At 46.4% G+C, this 18,449-nt stretch overlaps 1 long non-coding RNA gene across 1 annotated transcript in view; it reads right to left on the bottom strand.

Annotated features, from left to right (window-relative positions):
* Window positions 1-3,261: 3,261 nt before the first annotated feature.
* The window catches only part of LOC144161931 (uncharacterized), a 177,260-nt gene continuing 162,072 nt past the window's right edge, over window positions 3,262-18,449 (bottom strand). The window contains exon 6 of the long non-coding RNA XR_013320535.1: window positions 3,262-3,530. This is a non-coding gene — a long non-coding RNA (uncharacterized LOC144161931). The remainder of the gene's footprint in view (window positions 3,531-18,449) is intronic.

Raw genomic sequence — 18,449 nt, 5'->3', positions numbered from 1 at the left:
ATGAACAAGGTCTGCCTAGCGTTGTTCTTCCGCTACACTGGCGATCCCTGTTGCATTGAACCATCATGAGAGAGCTTTCCGACCTTTGCGTCCAAGGTTTCACTGCACGCAGTACCGTACACCATCAGGTCCTGGAGCAGATGAACGGCAGGAGGCTGAAAGAGCGGTATCCAGCTGTGGCATCGAGAACGGAACGTTGAGGAGGTCGTGTGTTGTCTGCGGTGTAGGCCTTTGTGTACTGGGAAGCAGAGTGTGGAATCCATCAAGAAGCATTTAGCAGTATGTTTCGGCTTAATCTACTTCTCTTTTTCTTGTGCGTAGAGCCAAAGCACGAAAAGGTTACAGTTGTTTCGGGTAGTACTGGAGACTTCGCACCCCTTGCCGAATTCTTGGAAGACGCTGCGCGGATCCAATGAAGGGCAAAATCTCCTCCAGCGCTCTCCTCCAAGCTTTTCTAAATGGCGTCGTATTTTTCCTTGCACATGGAGGAATTCTGTTAGACCTGCTGGAGCCCGGGCCCCTCTATACCTGCCCCCTGCGCGGCATCATATGGCACAGAGTTCTTCGTACACGGCATCTATGGGTGTTCCATGTTTGGGACTGCTAACGTACTTCGTGGTGCACTCCCTAGCAGACAATATTACGTTTTCTACATCGGACTCCCGGCCTAATAGTTGCGCATGACTCCTCAACCATCAACGTAAACTTCCGCCAATCAGTACAACGGATCCTATGGACATCAGTCATGTGAAGCAGTGCAGTTGTACGCAGGTTGGAATGTGGTCCCTCCCATGTGACTCAACATCACATCACCAAGTTGCAGATGGCGACAGAGTCCTTGATACGATTGCAAGGTTCATGCAATTACAGTACGAGAGTCCAGTAAGAAAGGTAGGGAAACCGTCGTACTTAACTACGAAGCTTTCGCGGTGGATAAAGTCTGCCAGGTCATTTCATCTTTTGTTAGTAGCCGCACTGCCCTACAGGAAGTCGTGGGCATTACATTCACGGACGATCATGTGTGGACCGCTACACGTGTGCACCACAGAGCTCAGGTACGTGCAGTCAACGTCCACCCGTGGGGTATGTAAGCCCCAATGACCGAAATGACTCGACGATTGTGCGTTAACGTCATGCAAATATATTCATTTGAAGCATGAGCAGAAAGTGCATGCCTGACGTAAGGTATGTACACTCGTACGCATAATAATACCTTGCTCGGTACGCCTTTCTTCTGTGACAACACGAGAACGTAACCGGAAACACGAAACGGGGCAGATATGCTTGGCTCACATATAACCACGACTGGGAACTTGTACTTAAACATGCGCTGCCGAAAACCTGACATCCGCCCTCGTAGTCTTCGTGCGCTCCATTGCATCATGAAAGAATTGTGAATTCTTTCTTCCAGTAAAGTTATGCCGGTTTATTACGCCATAATAAATCACTGGAGCGGCTCCAACGCATCTAGAACCTGCACCACAATTTTCGTAGATTGATTTTTCAGACAGCGCTCAGTTTTCGCAAAGTGTTTAGCAGCTGTTTAGGCATGCGTAACACCTTCTCATCGGTGAGCCTCTCTTCACTGCTGTCCTTTTCATGTGGGCCTTTCACTACAATGGCTGACTTGTTTGCAGCAGTAGCCGTTTGCGGCAAGGGAGGCCAGTCATCGGCCGATACAGTTCCAGACGCATTCCCGACGAGAAGAAACCGGAGGAGGTCGTTGTTCTAACTGTGTCAACATTTGTGGGGGTGGCGCCAACGGTGGCACCGCTGTGGTTTGCAAATCCCTCGGGGGAGATATTTTGCGTGACTGTGGACGTCTGCGACGGGAGCTTCGACGTCTCCGAACGGATGCTGCAGCCGCTCTCTGCGTAGAGTCATCTCTGACCATAGTGCGCAGAACTCGAGGTGAGGAATAGAGGTATTCGCGTAGTTGGGTCCGATTCGAGTTTCCATTGACGTTCCGCTGACTTGCATGTATTGAATCTTTTCTCATTTATAATTTCGGGAATCTTATATAATTTATAAGTTTGGATCATCGACGCTTGGTATTAATGAAAGTTACGAAAAACAAACGTGCTTATCAATCGATTAAATTGGTGACCTCATAACTTTTATCCCATTGTTCATTATTCCTACCCTTAATTTTCCCATGAGAATTCGCAAAACTCTCCAGATACAGAAGCTTTATTAGCCTAACGCGGCTCAACAATGCGATTTGTCCTTGGGAAGGAGGCCGCATAACCCCCCCCCCCTTAAAAACGTTTAACCCTTTGTGATCTATAGACCCTACCGATTTCCTCTTCGGTTGCTAGCTCACTCTGCAATGTTGTTCTGTGCACTCTATCATGCCATCTTCGTTCATGCCTGTATGGATCCGTCCGAACCTGTCTTCCCACCCACTGAACACCTCATTGTCCACCTCTCCCTTCTCTTTCAAAGCGCGATTGTCCAGGATTCCGCACTGTCTGAATTTGCAGCCCACGCCACGTGCAATGCCCCGTCGTGGTGGAATCTTGAGAGCTGCCTCGTTAATACGACCCCTTTCTCTCTCTCTCTCTCTGTCTCTGGCTCTCCTTCCTTTTGCAATGTTTTTGTTGTTGTACCATGGGCATAGTCCGACTGCATGCATACTCCGTTTCCGAAACATCTTCCGCTCCTTCTCAGAGTTTTCCACAAAGCTATATAAGAAATGTGTTGCAAATGTTTGTGACAGCAAAATCATGTAACTGTACTCTGTCTGATCAAGGCAAGTCCCGGTGCCGCTACGTGAGTAAACCTTCTTTGTTGTTTCTCAGAGTTTTCCGCAAAGCTATATAAGAAATGTGTTGCAAATGTTTGTGACAGCAAAATCATGTAACTGTACTCTGTCTGATCAAGGCAAGTCCCGGTGTCGCTACGTGAGTAAACCTTCTTTGTTGTTGTTGCTGTGCATCCGACCCTTTACTTGTAAACACTTGCTTGGTACATTGAAGGAGAAGCTGTGTACATAAATTATTAGCTATCATAGCGCGCCGCTAAAGATTCTTTATTCCTGAACCGCTGAACCCTTCGGCTTCACAGGAAGGAGAAAAGAGAATACTGCAACACTGCGTATCCTATGTTCTTAGAAGCTGATAACGCATATTTTCCCACGGTTGGCGCATGCGAATTATGGGCCTCTGCATCACGTGGTTGTAAACATCACCACGTTAAACGTTATGGAGCATTGAAACATCTAGTAGACCAGTTGCATGGAATAAAATTTTCAGTTTATTTTTCAAAACAAGTTTATTTTTTTCGTTTGCCCGTATTCAGTATTCCTGGCATGTCACACGTCGAATAGTTCTGTTCTTTCATTAGTTCAAATACACGAGGATTGGGTGTAGGTGCCCAAGGGAATGGGCAGTTGTTGTAATAAACTCTGCAAGTCTTGTTTCCACCACAGTGGTCTTTAAATACTCTGTCGTACTCCGCAAAGTGTGTGTAGTCAAGGACGCCAAATTTGTTGCTCCTGATGCGGAGTTCACACGTATCAGGAGGAAGTCCTGAAGCAAAATAAGAGAAAAGTGACGGAATCAATCACAAAACCGGTATAAGAAGAAAAATATTAGCAATCACTAGCTAAGATGACACTTGAGCATCGTGAATAATAATATAACAGGCTTCTTATAATAAACGGAGAAGTTAACACTTCTCATGCGTATGTGACAAACGAAGGCTAGAAGGATTGGCCTCAGCAGAGCGTAGCTAAGGAGCTGTCCCGACGTCTCCATTGACAAAAGATTAGTAATTAGCCCTCTATACATAAGTTGCCCTGTCTATAATACATAATTTGAGAAGACAACAGCAATTCCAGCCGAATAATTGCTCGACTCCCTGGCCTCATTTTAAAGCATCAATTACGCTTCCTTGAATGAAACGAAATTTTGAATAGGAATTAAAACTTTTCATTAAACTTGGTGACTTTATACATTTTACTTTTGTATTCCACACATTGTCTAGGAATGTCACACTGACAAATATTCCACGTGGTTATTTAAAAGTAAACCAGTTCATTCGAATTATTAATTAAGCGAAACTCAAAGCGGCCATGCAGACAAAACACAATTTTGCTGCACTGGACCGATTGCCTCGTTAGAATTATACTGATAGCACTTTTAGCATAAACTCCACTAAAATAAGTTGCATAATTCGATGAAATGAAAACGGCCATGCCTATTCCTGCACTAGAACATATAACGTCATTGGCACAGCCGATCGATCGGGTATGGCCGGAAAGAGTGAACACAAGTTTGGCAGAGTTTATATCTTGCAGAACGAGCTATTTTCGCTTTAGTCTGATGCATAGTCATTTTATTGCAGTATGAATGGAGGTCTGAAATAATGGAAGTTACGAAAGTACACAAAAACTCAGAAATACCAGCGCGCAGAGCTGTTGGTACTGCGCGCATTATGCTTGTTATATTTGAACAGCACTGGGGCGCTTTGTGCTTGTCTCAGACAATACTGGCTGATTGGCGTAAGCAATATTGTCTTATGTGACTCTATTTGTCGAGAATACCAGGAAACGTTTACGACATACCGTAAGAAAAACAAGGCAGGTGCAAAGACGGTCAAAAACAATGCAAAGGCGAATAGGGGTGCGTAGCAGTATCGTGGTGCCATCTAGGAGGACCGACAGTAAACAAGGCTCTGCAGTCCGCTGCAGACTAACCTGCGCACTCTAAGTTCGCTTGAAGATCCGTCGATGTGACGTCATGGGAGACGTCACGAAACACGATAGATAATCAAACTTTTAGTCTAAATTGAATAATTTCGCAGTGCAAACAGCAACACTTGCTGCCGAAAAGCGCTGGGAGCCCTATAAAACACCGCATCTATCGAATAAGACAAAGTTTTATTTCGTGTGAATGGCCTCTTTACGTGTCCTCGCAGATGCCATTGTACGCCGATACAGGCTGCAAGAAAGCTAAATTTCAATCACGATGACGATTAATGATCCTGTGTAAAGTAAACGAAAAAAAACTGTGGTTGATTCCTCTGTCACAGAAATCGGGAAAACACAAAAGGGAAATGTGCAGCAAAATCTCTAGCGAAACAAGCATGATTGGTGGGTCGGCGGCTGGCTTGTGAGTGTGCTGGCGAGGGACGTCCTGCTGGCGGGTCACTTCGGCAAAGGGGCGACCACTTCGGTACTGGTACGTAGCGTGTACGGCGAACGGCTGCATTGCGACGTGCTCAGCTTGTGAAACGGGAGAGGCAGAGTTCGTAGCTGGGACCGATAACGCGCCTCGATCGGTCAACGTAGGCTGCGTCTGGCAATGCCCGTTCACGGTCCAAGCTGCATCTCCAGCCGCAGCTCAAGCTGCCCGATCGAGGCGCCAAGTGTCGGCGCTCGTTAGCGTCATGAGGCACTACTTCACTTCACCTCTCCTAGACGACAGCACCATTCGAGTCAATGAAACGTTTTCTGCCCTTTCACCTATAATGGCGTAATATTTGTGACGGATACGACGTTAGTGAGTCCTTTGTCGATCCCGGCATACAACACTTTTGTTGTTAAAGTTCAGCAAACTTTGTACTCACGCGGAAGTCCTGAATGGCGGATGTGTTGTAGGTGAGCACTGCCGGACCCCGAGTTAAGTTTCAGTATCGTTGTTCATTTGCATAGTTGGGGTGCAAGTAATCGCCGTCATATGCATCGAGGAAGTCGTGGTCCTTTTCACGGCAAGTGGTGGATTCAAGGTCACTCTTAGCATCGTAGACTTGCACCAAGACTTCGTCTTGGGCTCGAGACAGGATTGGCGGGATCTGCAAGTCGTCTCGGGAAGGATTTCGATACTCGTACCCACGTCTCCAATTATCCATAGTGGCTTTCAGGGAATGCCGCTGATGGGGTTACCTCTCTCAATCAGGATGTTTTTTTCGTGTTTAGCATTAGCGCTTACGTGTTTTACCTGGCCTGTAGTGCTTGACGACTGCGCTGGATTTTTATAGAGGCGAAGCTCCCACTTACGGTTCGGGGTGTCGCCGCCTCCTGTTGTCGTCGTATCTCGTCTCATGTCATCACAGTACTAAAACATCGGGACACCCGTTTTCGAGCGCATCTCGGGAGAACGTAATGCGTATTAAAAGAACACACCGGCACACTCGTTTCCAACTGCCTCTCCACAGAAAGCTTGGTGCTCCAAGGAACGAGTCGTTTACACCCTGCATACCTCTTCCCTCGAACGGATTCATCTCTGCATGGAAAAACGCGAATGCGCCAAGAATTCTCTATACACTACACACTTCGTACCTCCCCAGGTTTCACGTTAGTAGAGTTGGCCCGGGAGGCTTAATGCGCTAGCGTAATTAGGCTCATTTTTCGATTTTGCCATGCCTCCCAACCGTCCGCTATCGGCCGTGCTCAGCACGAGTCCACGGAAGTGCGTCGTAGGTGCTAAGAACTGAGGCAGCCAGATACGAGTGCGCGCCGGTACCAGAAATGCCGAGAAGCGTCAATAAGATTGTGGGAAGGAGGGCAACAATACTACGCCTGAGGCAAAAGTATAGATGCGCGATTTGCGCAGGGGCCGCGCCTGGGCACTGAAGTTTGTTCTACATGCTGTGTGTAGTCGCACGCTGAGCAGACACGATCGCCAGCCGTCACCGCAACTTACGCCACCCCCAAAGCGCCTCTCCAAAAGCCTAAATTGATGCCGGCGCCAGAACTCCATTACCTAGTTTTAACAGGCGGTAAAATATGAACACCAGGCTCTAAAAAGCCAAGGGAAGCCTGTATTGGAACAAGACAGAATGTTGCAGAGACACCTACGTTTGTATCCTAAGATGTAAGGCGCGACAGCCATACTTTAACTTCCACGGAGCGTGTTCATCAGCAGCTGCTGCTTTTCCGATCTATGCTTCACGACCAAGAAAGGTTATCGAATAGATAAAGAATAGCAACCAGGGTTTTTAATCACCGTGTCCCACGAGAGAAAAAGGCTCTCTGCGCTTCTGAGGCTTAAAATGTCAGCGCGTAAGGTTGCAAAGGCGAAGTGTTGGTCAGTTTGAGCGAGGAGGATCACGTGTTTCAAAAAGTTTATGCATTGACGTCTAGGCCGGCTGAACAAATAGGATTTTTTTAGAGGGAGAGAGCATACCTTTGTTCAGGAAGACATATTTGTGATTCAGAAAAAGGGGGTAAAGAGATGCCGGGAAGCTCAAAGCTGGAACCTGAGTCTACAGGACCAGATGCAGCAGCTCCTTCCGTTGCCCTCTCAATCAGCTCGAGCTGATTTTTAGGTAATGAGCTGCTCAAGTCTGGCCCCCATGGATCGAACGAGTGAAATATGTTATGTTTTAGTTCTTCCCTCCTGGCCATACCCTTGAACGTGGCTAGGGTGTGCGCAAGAAGATGGATGTTTCCCCTATTATAGCAGAGTTCCAAGTTAATGTCTGATTATCGCACATATGGATTTTCACAAAAGTTCTTTGGTTTTTCGCCCACAGGGTTTCTGATTCTTCGCTATTGAGAACTCGTTCTAGCAATGGGAATGATTTTGTTTTTCTGCATTGTGTGAGGATACGTCCATAATGTTTTTTTTGAAGAGGGAAGTGTGGTAGTCGGGGTCACAAAGAGCACGGTATGTGAGTTCGTGCACCTTTTGCATAGTGCGTTGTTCGCTTTCAGACCATTGGATCCTTGGTACAGGTGTCGTTGTTAACTGTTTACATTATGAATGGGAACATCTCACCGAAGCGATTGGTATTTTGCCTCCAAAAAACAGTGTAATATCCTTTGTGCGACCGTAATTATTTTACCCTTCTAATTCATGATTCCGCAAGTCGGATCTTCAAGAGGATGGCTCCAACTCCCACTTGTTTGTTCCTATTTGCTGGAGGGTCATGCAGCCGCAAACATTGCAAGAGTAATCAACTGCGACAGTTGGGGCCTCGTGCTTTCGTGCATCCCGGAGTCGGTGTGTACTGTGGTCTCAAGATATCGAAACTTTTCCAGAATGAACATGAGCTTCCTATTCCGCCCCTTCTTTTGTACGATTATGTTCATATATTTGTAGAGCAGAGCTTTTATTCGAGGTCACTGTATCGATGCCATGTCTATTATGGCCTCCAGCGGTATCCTTTCAAACGGTGGCGGGGGTTGGGCTATGTTTTCTTTTATGTTTGGGGTGCCCATTTGGTGGTGCCTGTTTTTTTTTCGAAGGCGGTATGATGACCCCTCCCGATTTTGTTTTGACATCCGCATTCTTGATGCTCGGAGGCTTGTTTCTCCGATTTCTGGAAATGTGTTAGGAAGACACAAGTTTTGGACCAGTTGATCGCCATAATCACCAACATCCTACTTAGGACGACTGCCGCGTGAAGGCCTCTCGTATTGATTCGCCCGCTGTTGTCCTGCGCTTCCCGAGACCATTCTTTGATCCGAATATGGTCATTTTGCCCTGCTTCTAGTAACAGCTGTCCCATTCTTCCAGAGCCATCTATGCATGTTCATTCTGTTGTTCGCGTGATCGACCCTTTGTTACCTCATCTTACAGTCAAATTGTGAGATTGAGAGCAGCCTTGTCTGCTGCCCTAATGATGGTTTTTCTTCACTTTCTATGGTGCCGGTAAATTCGTGGTACGGCAGGCTCTGCAATATTTTGGCCATGATCAGTGGTTGCATGAGTCTTATCGTGTCTTTTCCTTTTTTCTTGCTCTTCTCTTGGTTGGACGTTTTGCTTGTAGGAAATATTTGGTTAAATATTTTCTGTTTTTGGCGATTGTAAAATCGTAAGTATTCACTTGTCTACAACCCTGCCGGGCATTCTTACGTGGCTGTTCTTTGGGAGGACATTCGTTCCTATTTAGTGGGTAATTTTTACTCGGGCGTGTGGCGCCATCTTTCGTTTACCAAATCAATCTTGCGGCAGAGACGTAAACGTGCAAGTATTGAAAAGTATATTGAAAACTTGTGCGATTAGACGCTACATAGCGGGCTTTATTTTCGATATTTTCGGCTTGTACTCGAACGTTTCTTTGATTTCTGAGAGATCGGTGTTAATTCTTTGTCCTTTGCTTTAGTTAGGTCACCCACTGTTGGTGGCGGCATAAGCCCCGGTGAAATACACAGCGCGGTGGCTCAGTAAGGTAATAAGAAAAGGGCGGTGGCTCAGTGGGTAAGGCGTTGCGCTGCTGTGCCCAATACCGCTGGTTCAATTCTCGCCCACGGCGGCCATTTCTCTGGTGCAAGCAGAAATAAAAAACGGCAGGGTGTGGATCTTTCTCGCACGTTAAAGTTCCTAAACGGGTCAAAATTCTTCCGGAAACGTTCACTACTCAAAGCCCACGAGTTGCTTCAGGGCATGAATTACCGCAAATTTACATTTTTGCTCTTCTGGTGGAAACGCGCTTTGGTGTGATGGCGTAAGTCGCGGGCACGGCTGGAGACCGACTGGGCATATAAGAAACCACCTTGCAGGCGCAGCGCCTGGTAAATACGGGTGTCGTTTCTTTCTTATCCGACGTTGTGTCATTCTCTTGTCCAAACGTATGTTGCCGTAGTACCCAATTACAGGTTCAGCAGAGCCCTTGAATCTTGCTGCCTCAGTCGTAGATTCCGTGTGGCAGTGGTGACGTATTTCCATGGACGCCTCAGCGGCACGCCTAATGAGCACGGCTAGGAATCACGGGGAAATCGAAAAATGAGCCTAACAACGCTACCGCATTAAAAGAAACACAACAGAGTGTCTGGCGTCAAATTACATGAATCTGAAAAGAGCTTAAAACATTTTGCGGTCGTGTCACATTCGCAAGTGCTGTGCGGCAAACCCTGAATTGCGCTACGCGGAAAATTAAAAAAAAGCCTAACAATCGGCGAACATGTGATCACCGAAAACGAGTTACGTAAATGTCCTCGGCCTGGCCCTACAGGAAAGAGGCAGAGCGGATCTCGCAATCGGCAAAATACCTAAAATCTTTGACCATTTCGCCCACATTGTAAAACATGTCTACAGGATGAAGTACCGGAATGACAGAAAAAATGATGAAGCTTCTGCAGGCACTGGCGATGATCCGGATATTGTAGAGACTGCACTACCAAGCATTACTTACCCTAACTGAACAAGGCCGAATAAACACCTTCACCATGTTAGCATTGAGACTGGCCTTTAACCTCCGAATTTTGACTATCAGCGAGGGGTATCCAAATTGTGTTTTATGCTGCCTTTAAATACATCAGAGAGTCCAGTTAGCACAAAGGGAGAATCTGGAGAAAACAAAATGAGGACTGGTCATCCTATAAAAAGTCGTCACATCTCCAGAAAAAAAAAACAAATTCTGGACGCCATGATAGATATGCCACCGATCTTGCGACTTTGCATTAATGCCCTCCCCCTACTGAAAAATAGATCCAAACCTACATGTGGACAGGTGACCAGACAGGATCAAAGATAGGGAAAACCACGGAGAAAACAGTGTACGTCGACGCCTGCACGTTCGAAAATACACACGCAACAATTGTCGTAAAGGGGTACCGTAGCAATCGCTGGAACTCCATTACTTTCCCACACGCGCGAAATAAATTCTTTTGTGAGCCTTCCCCTACCAGAACAATCGAATAGATGCTTAACCACCATTACACACGCTCAATCGGTAATTAGTCTGTTGGGTACAGGTAGGGTAGCAAAATGCTTGAGAGAGGTTCTACAAACCACAATTATAAAAGTTCACAGTACATCAATACACAGGCACGGGTGTGCAATGAACCGACAAAGGCGATGAAGGTTCACTCTAACACGCATGGCGTGCTCCATGTCGACCACCACTGCCACACTCCCCTCTCAGAAAAATGTGGAAATGTCTCCTCATCCTATGATTGATTGATTATGGGGTTTAACGCGCCGACGAAACACAAGCGATGAGGCGCGCCGTAGTGGAGGGCTCGGGAATAATTTTGACCACCTGGGAATTTTTATTGTGCGCCGAAGTCTCGTACATAAGGGCGTTTTTGCTTTTCGCCTCCATCAGAAAAGCGGCCGCCGCTACCGGGAATCGAACTCGTGACCTCGTGCTCAGCAGCGCAATTCCCCAGCCACTGAGCCACAGCGGCGGTTTGTCATCCTATGCCTTGGAACGGCATCGTTCCCCGTGCCACACCGGGATCTCATTGCTTAGAAATCACATCTGCTCCGGATGCAAACCAACACGCATATCCACAAATTTGCAATGGCGAAGATGTTTGGTAGGAAATTTCCGACAGTATCTTAAAGACGGCGAAACACCCGCTCTCTTCATCACAACCTGGTCACATCCAAGGATGTGTTCAGGGGTAAACAAATCAAACATCTCATATCCAACCGATATTGACACCTGAAAGGCTGCTCTGAGCAGCTTGTCACCTGAAAATCAGTGTGAGCTAAATATGCGGCTGAGAAACTGTGCTTAACATTGTAACGTCTACAATCTCTGTATCAACCTTTCCCAAACTATCAATGAATCATACTCAACAAATACTTTTCAATCCTTCCCTCCCTTCTTGTGGCTGCCTTATAAAAACCCAAAACGTTCTGTCTGGTCACACGGTAAACTTTTAAACTTTGACGCTGTTTTCCTTTCTCGAACTGGCCAACACCCCGCTGCCGCAAGTTTTCTTGTCCATGAAGGCATTCAGCCACGAAGGCATAGATGTCTTTCTGTGTTTCTGTGCGGCTGTGTCTAAAACCATTTACGCTAGCCTGGTTGTCGTCACTGAACTTCAGTGCTTGAAAAGCATAAATGATAAATGCAGCAACTCCGTTCCAAAACGATTCCTCGGCGCTGGGGTGACGCTCACGCGTCATACATCTTAGGAACTAAACGTAAATGTCATCTGGAACCTTTGTTTGCTAAGGCCACTGCGTGAGGCGGGGCCTCTGCAGGTCGCTGTGAGGGACGCGATCACATGCGATGGGCATTTTCGGTTTCTTCGGGGTTTTTGCTTGCTTTTTTTTGCTAAAGCCACTGCGCATGCCGAGTACGGTCCGCGGGCGCCACGGGTGATGTCCTCACGAGGGCTGGGCATTTTCTTTGTATTTTTGTCTGCAACAGCGAACGTACTGCTTGTACAACAGCTCCGCTGTCAAAAGCGCTTTCCGTGGCCGGAATCGAACCTGGGTCCCTCGCGTTATCAAGAGGGCGTTTGTCCGACTGCTCAATTTTGACATGGTCGTAGCGGATTGGAAAGCTCAGATGGCAACCAAAGGATTCGTAACGACAACAATGGCGCTGCTCTGCGTGCCGTAATCAGGCCTAACTTCCAATTTCGATGTTTAAGACGTTAAGCCTAACGTCACATCTTGGGGTGTAACACCTCAAGCGGAACAAAATCAAAATATTTCTCACTGAACCCCAAGTAAAAGGTACCGATTCACGCCGTATACCGCAAGCCGAATCGAAAAGCCTACCGAGTGCACTCCCGAGACTTGCAGAGATATTCCTAGAAAAATGGCCTATACATACGGAGTAGCCCATACTCGCAGTGTCAAATGCCCAACCAAAGAAGCCATCGCGGGAAGACTTCTTGTTCAACCGTTGTTGTCTTTCGATGGAGGAGTCCATGATCTTTTTTTCCTTTGGAATATGTGTTTGAAATTCTGAAAACTATGACCACACACCTCATACATTTCGCGTATTTGAATTTCCTCGGTCCAGGCACAGTTGTCAGACAGGTTTTTGTCGTCTTATCCTCAAACCTTCGACAGGTATCAACTTTAAGAAGGGAAGGTTTCTGTTTAATATAATACAAATGCGAGCAATGATAGCGCTGCACACAAAAACAGCATAACTTCTGTATATACAATCATGAAGGTTTAATTCAGAACGCCAGATGATGGGTGCAAAGTTTACCGAAGAACATGCGTTGTGCTCTGGTCATTGAGTTCCCAAATATGGGGGAATATTGTTTATTAGCGCACAGGGTAAAATCCCATCTACCTATTTATCCTAGCGTACACAAATTGCCTACATTTGCCTGTCCCGTGTTTGTATGTTGCCTTAACACACTATATATCGCAATGTGAAAGTTTCGGGGGATAGAGAAGCTATATAATGATGTAAACGCCTACGAAGCCGTTGCAGCTTGCACAAGCTTGGCTTTTCCATCGAAATTAAATATAAAACAAGCACGCACGAGTACTCCTGATCCGTATTTGTTGTGATAGCTCTGGATAAGAAAGATACGATTATTACTTTTTTCTAAACTCGAATTCCTATTCCTGCATGGTAGAAACAGCCTGTGTAAAGTTCCTCGCATATCCCGTAATAACTGGGAACAATGGCAAAACCACGGCTAAGGGCTCATGTTCTAAGCAGCTTCTCCTGCGGTGCTGAATTAACTCGCCGAGATTATTGGTTCTGCTGTACGATCCTGAATTCTTCAACTTTACGTCTTACTGTTAGTTCACGGATCAGATTCTTTGGTACTAGCTTGTCACGGTCCCACCTTAAATCTAGCCTAATTCAAGATCTTACCGTATACGGTGGTCACTACACCTAACCCTTCCGAGCACTTCAACATCCTGCACGACACGAGGGTTATCGCATAACATGAAGACAATTTCATTTTTATGCTCCCCATTCAGGATCCTTCACGTCCACTCCCGGCTCTGCCACTTGCAGAAGAAGGTGTTCATAATGCGTAGATTATTCCGTGCCGTGAACTCGACTAGTAGTAGGTCCCCCCTGCTATTTCTACACAGCAGACCATAGTTCCCATCTGCCTTGTCTCCAGTCTGATTCTTGTCTACTTTAGCCCTGACATCTCCCATAAGTAGGGTATACTGTGTTTTTACTTTATTCATTGCCGATTTCACGTCTTTATAGAGGGGTTCAACTATCTGGTCGTCGTGGCTGGCTGTAGGCGCGTAGTCCTGTACCACTTTGAGTTTGTACCTCTTATTAGGCCTAATTACGAGACTGGCTACCCTTTCGTTAATGCTATAGTATTCGTCTATATTGCCAGCTCTGCTTTTATTGGCCAGAAATCTCAATCCCAGTTCTCTTCTGTCCACTACACTACGGTAACATAGGACGTGTCCATTTTTCAGCACCGTAAAGGCTTCGCCGGTCCTCCTAGCCTCACGAAGCGTGATGACATCCCATTTAATGTCCTTTAATTCCTCGAACAATACCTCTAGACTCGCTTCGCTAGACAAGGGTCTCGTGTTAAACGTTGCCAGGTTCAGATTCCAATGGCGGCCTGTCGGGGACCAGGGATTGTTAGCACCCTCTGCTGCGTCACAGGTCTGACCGCCCTCCTGGTCAGTTGCTTCGCAGCCACTGGAGACTGAGGGCCGTGGGTAATTGGCGTATTCATGGGAGGTTGGGGCCATTACTACACCAGAGTAGCCAATCCTGCTCTGGTGAGGAAGTGCTGTACTCTGCTTAAAATCAGACGTTCTATATGGCCTTGAAGGAAACCAGAGAAGAGTAGGCCGTTTCGCCTTAGGAGTGCATAGAAAAACAACTAACCAAGCAGTGCAGGGAGATATGGGGGGAGCGTCGTTTCAAGTTCGAGAAGCGCAGAGTAAAATATGCTTTCAGAGGTGGTTGAGAGCAATGGATCAACGTACGTGGCAAGCTAAGGCTTTTAGGAACCTATACTTGAAAAGCGTGGACACGCTGCGGTTAAGGAAGTCTAGAAGGCTAACGATGAAATACGGAAAGAACAGTGGAGTTTCCAAAACAGCCAGGGTAACCAAAAAAGAGGCAAGGCAGATTGAAACGAATAAATGGACAGACAAAGTGGAAGCTACAACGTCGTTACAGATGTACTTGGCTGAGAAATTGGTCTAATGAAAAGAAATTTCTGACAATTGCCAGGGCAGTGCTGTGCTTTTTAAGGCTATAGCAGGTTGTTTGCGAAGTAAGAGCTTTTTGGGGAAGTATACAAAAAATGATGGGGTGCGCGTGGTCTGCGGAAAAGACGCAGAAACTATGCGGCACAGTGTTAGAATTCGAGGGTATCCATCCAAATCTACATGCGGGAAATATTCGGCTTCCAGAAGCCCTATGATTTAAGGGTAGTGCAGAGGAAGTGTACCTCAAGGCTGTCGAGACGACGAAAAGGAGATTAGAATGCTGGTGGATGAAAGGGGGAGAGGGGATTATTAAACACGATAGTCTTTCTTGGTCTGTCTGTATTTCTGTCTGTCTGTCCGTCTGTCTGTCTTTGACTCGATTCAGCCACCCGGCCAAAGCAGAACAATGCCTGCGCAATAGTCTTATATAGTCACAGCTACATCTAACCGTCTATGTCCGGTGTAAGGTTCATACTTGTCAACATTGTTGAAGAAGAACAAGACATTACGCAAATATGAGACAACAAATCAATACAGAAGTGATATTTGCAGTGTTCCTTTATAAAAAATCAAACATGCTTGACTTTTGCGAAATTAAACACTTCAACAACTGCAGAAAAATAATTCACTCCGCCGTCGCCTGCTGTCTCTCGCGCCACTATAGCTGCTGGCGCCATTTTAAGAAATCAACCGGCAACAGTTACGCAAGGTTCCACTAGATAGGTTCCACGTTCTGCTTGCAACGCACGTGGAGTAGGGAAACGCGGTTCTATAAACGTTGAAGTAGGGCGCCTCGATGAACGCGCGTCTTCGCCGTACAGCAGCGTTCACATCAAGACACCCGGCAGTGGTATACAGCTTTGCTGTAGAAGTCTCTTGTCTTTGAAACACGAACCTCTTTGTTAGGAGGCGTAAAAAAGTGTCCCGGGTTTTTAGTACGCTTTAGAAAGCGCTGTAGCGCGAGGCGTAAACAAGTGTCCCGGTGTTTTTTTTTTAATTTTAGTACGCTTTATGCTCTAGTGTGAGGTGTAAACGAGTTTCCGGGTACTTTAGAACCGTGACTACATAACACGAATATTACGACAACGACAGAAGACGCCAACAGCCCCATCCCCTAAGGGGCTTCACCTTTACAAAAATTGGCCACGTGTCTCCAGCTTTCGTTGCAAAAGGCCACGAACAACGATGGTCTTCCGTCAACATTTGCAAAGTAGGTGACTCCCTTCACTTTCTTGCTCACCTGTCATGCTCTTCCTCTCCCGTCGCGCTCTTCCTAAGGTAAACACGCTGGCGGTTTGCTCAAGTCGATGTAAATTTATCGCGTTCCACTACTGCAGGCCCGATGCCCCAAATTCAGTGCTACCGTATGGCGGAGATGGGCGTGAATCGAGGCGGCGTACTTCAACGTTTGTGGAGAGAGAGAGAGAGAGAGAGAGAGAGAGAGAGAGAGAGAGAGAGAGAGAGAGAGAGAGAGAGAGAGAGAGAGAGAAAACTTTTTTGGGTTAATGCCATTCAGGTGCGTTTGTAGCCCGGTGGCATCCAGCACTCACCGGCGACTGCCACAGCCCCATCGATTAACCGGACCTGAAGGTCCTGATCGGAGCTGCGGAGCGCGGCCTCCCATTGCTCCTCAGATGTGATAAGTTGGAACGTATTTTGTGGGCATGCACATATGATGTGTAAAAAGGGTGGCGTGATTAAACACCAAATGTGCACTTTGTTGTTATAAAATTGCTGGTCTGCCGGTGGGTTGATAGGCGGGAGAGGTGGTAGTATGTTGTGATCTCATTAAATGTGACCAGGCGATCCCTTGCAGACCGCGCCCCGTGATAGGGATAGAGATTAGACCCTGCCCGTATCGTCAGCCCTCGGGCGAGTTCGTGGGCCCTCTCATTGCCCTCGAGGACGGAGCGCGCAGGTGTCCAGGTCAGGCATATTTTCTAGTCTGGGGATATCGATCGAACTTTTTCGAGAATTTTGAGTGCCACTTGTGAAAATCTGCCTGCTGCAAAATTTTTAATTGGACTTCTGAATCTGAAATTATTGTCTGGGGGTTGGATTTTGTATTATGGCTAAGCCTATGGCCCCATCTTCGGCCGTTTCTGGGCGGGTAGTGCGTATGGTCGCCGAGTTCAGTAATTTTCTGGAAAAGTTTGTCTTCTGAATCTGAAATTATTGTCTGGGGGTTGGATTTTGTATTATGGCTAAGCCTATGGCCCCATCTTCGGCCGTTTCTGGGCGGGTAGTGCGTATGGTCGCCGAGTTCAGTAATTTTCTGGAAAAGTTTGTTATAGCAACCGCGTATGCGTCGTGGTGTGTGTACTTTGCTGCGTCCACATAGATGGTGTTTGGGGTATTGCTGTGTAATTTATGGAGTGCTTCTGCCTGTTTCTTTCTCCTGGCTATGTGATGTTCGGGGTGCGCGTTGCGTGGCTAGAACCACGCTGCCCCACTCCACGTGCGTTTCAAGAAGAACGCGGAACTTATCCTAATGGAACCTTGCGTAATTGTTCCCCTTTTATTTCTTAAAATGCCGCGAAAAGCTATAGTGGCGCGGGCGACAGCATGCGACGGAGTAAGTGTTTTTATGCAGGGGACGCAGTATTTTATTTGCCATTGCAAAAACCAAGCATCTAATAATTTGTTAGAAAGCGCCTCCGGACTTAGACGTTAAGATCTGGCCGTGGGTATATGGAACTTTGTGCAGCTTCTGTTTCAGTTTGGCCGAGTGGCTGAATCGAGTTACAGACAGACAGACAAACATCCATACAGACAAACCAAAGTTTTTGCGTTCAAGTAACCCGAAAAAGACTAAGAAAGACTAATATCTAGTCGGCTACACCATGCCTATACAGGCTTCATTACGTTTCAACTATAAAAGTTAGCGCAGAACAGGAAAAGATAACAGGGGAGAATGGCGCTATTCCAACACTTAGTTGCAGTAGACGCAGTATTTTCTGTCTCTCCTCTGTTTTGTCTATTACGCTTTATACATTTTCGGTAAATACTATAGTGCGGGTGACAATCCTAGCATCACTTTTCTCTTTTCTTTTAAGGCTTCCATAAGCTATCGAAGCGTAGTGATTACGCGTGGGTAAAATTTTTCTATTGTTCTGTAAAATATTAACTGACAACACGAGGGAAGTTAAGCTCACACGGAAATCTTACATAACGAAGGGTGTTCATTTACCCGAAGCCCTGATCATTTTTCGCCACGCTGCTTAGTTTCAACTCGCAAAATGATGCTTACAAAAAAAATCTCGCAAACCATATTGCCTCACGACCTTCCATCGTAGTCTCTGACATGTGTGACAACGAATGAAATACTAGACCTGTACTTTACAAGATAGGAAGTTTATCTCACATCAGTGCGGTTCGGAAATATTGTAACCATAATGGTCAGGCCCTTCATGTGGCTAAAAAAGAGAAAGAGTTAACGGTGTTTGAAGTGATACTTCTACGGACTAAATGCTCGCTTATTTGGCTCGGGTTCCCAGGTGCCTAAAATAGATGGGTGCTGTGAAGCGAAATTTTCTGTGGAAAGTTGATCGACTTAGTATTCGTACCGTAAATTAATAAAGTTGCTTTTCCTTCTTGCATCTGAAAGAAACGGTTTATGTCATGCCACAATAAATAATTGAA

The sequence above is a fragment of the Haemaphysalis longicornis genome, unplaced genomic scaffold (genome assembly GCF_048455015.1).
Source record: "Haemaphysalis longicornis isolate Haplotype H1 unplaced genomic scaffold, Haemaphysalis longicornis Haplotype H1 scaffold_12, whole genome shotgun sequence".
Lineage (NCBI taxonomy): Eukaryota > Metazoa > Arthropoda > Arachnida > Ixodida > Ixodidae > Haemaphysalis > Haemaphysalis longicornis.
This window is presented reverse-complemented; position numbering and strand designations above follow the sequence as displayed.